This window comes from Schistocerca nitens, chromosome 1 (assembly GCF_023898315.1).
Source record: "Schistocerca nitens isolate TAMUIC-IGC-003100 chromosome 1, iqSchNite1.1, whole genome shotgun sequence".
NCBI classification, from domain to species: domain Eukaryota; kingdom Metazoa; phylum Arthropoda; class Insecta; order Orthoptera; family Acrididae; genus Schistocerca; species Schistocerca nitens.
Genome location: NC_064614.1, coordinates 1,101,772,656 through 1,101,774,091, shown reverse-complemented (window position 1 = coordinate 1,101,774,091; position 1,436 = coordinate 1,101,772,656). Strand labels below are relative to the sequence as shown.

Sequence of the window (1,436 nt, the reverse complement as noted above, 5' to 3'; positions counted from 1 at the left end):
TCTATTCCTTGGACACTTATTTCGATGTCAGCCATTTTTTCGTTTGTACGAGGATTTAGAGAAGGAACTGCAGTGCGGTCTTCCTCTGTGAAACAGCTTTGGAAAAAGGTGTTTAGTATTTCAGCTTTACGCGTGTCGTCCTCTGTTTCAATGCCATCATCATCCCGGAGTGTCTGGATATGCTGTTTCGAGCCACTTACTGATTTAACGTAAGACCAGAACTTCCTAGGATTTTCTGTCAAGTCTGTACATAGAATTTTACTTTCGAATTCACTGAACGCTTCTCGCATAGCCCTCCTTACGCTAACTTTGACATCGCTTAGCTTCTGTTTGTCTGAGAGATTTTGGCTGCGTTTAAACTTGGAGTGAAGCTCTCTTTGCTTTCGCAGTAGTTTCCTAACTTTATTGTTGTACCACGGTGGGTTTTTCCCGTCCCTCACAGTTTTACTCGGCACGTACCTGTCTAAAACGCATTTTACGATTGCCTTGAACTTTTTCCATAAACACTCAACATTTTCAGTGTCGGAACAGAAATTTTCGTTTTCTTAATTGTAACGAAGGAGGATGGATCTGAATTAAATCAAGCATGATTGTCGACTTTGCGCAAAGAAAGTAATTCTTATGATCGATTCTTTGTAAACGAAAATGAGATTGTCGTAAGCATTTGGCGTCACATGATGAATAGTGGAGCCATTTCAACAGCTCGTAATGTTCTGTACAGTCGAGGACCCTCGAGCGTTTTACAGCTGAAGGTATCATCCGCATGCGAGAACGAAACGCCAGTAAATGGGAGTACAAATCCCAGGGCAGAATTTTACCGAGATTTATGGACTGCCTTAAAAAGGATGTAGCTGTTTCTATGCGATGATTTTCTTGCTGTGAGTAAGATGTTGTGCAGTGTGTCGAGTGTCACAAAACAAAAAGAGTGGTTTTTTATCAGTTTAGTGATAAGGACTTGCCAACGGCCTTGCCGCAGTGGTAACACCGGTTCCCGTCAAATCACCGAAGTTAAGCGCTGTCGGGCTGGGCTAGCACATGGATGGATGACCCTCCGGTCTGCCGAGCGCTGTTGGCAAGCGGGGTGCACTCAGCCCTTGTGAGGCAAACTGAGGAGCTACTTGACTGAGAAGTAGCGGCTCCGGACTCGGAAACTGACATTCGGCCGGCAGAGCGGTGTGCTGACAACATGTCCCTCCATATCCGCATCCAATGACGCCTGTGGGCTGAGGATGACACGGCGACCGGTCGGTACCGTTGGGCCTTCATGGCCTGTTCAGGAGGAGTTTTTAGTGATAAGGACTTGAAAGTACCTGTTGTTGAAACGTAAAGTTTACGCATTAGATTGGGTATCTTCTGACTTCTACCTAGCCCTATTTATGTGATAAAAACAGCGATTAATTTTCATATTCCATTTGCTGCTAAATACTGAAGACTGC

The 1,436-nt window shown here is 44.8% G+C and overlaps 1 pseudogene; it reads left to right on the top strand.

Annotated features, from left to right (window-relative positions):
- The first annotated feature begins 957 nt into the window (after positions 1 to 957).
- On the top strand, positions 958 to 1,075 carry LOC126206706 (5S ribosomal RNA; annotated as a pseudogene).
- Positions 1,076 to 1,436: the final 361 nt, after the last annotated feature.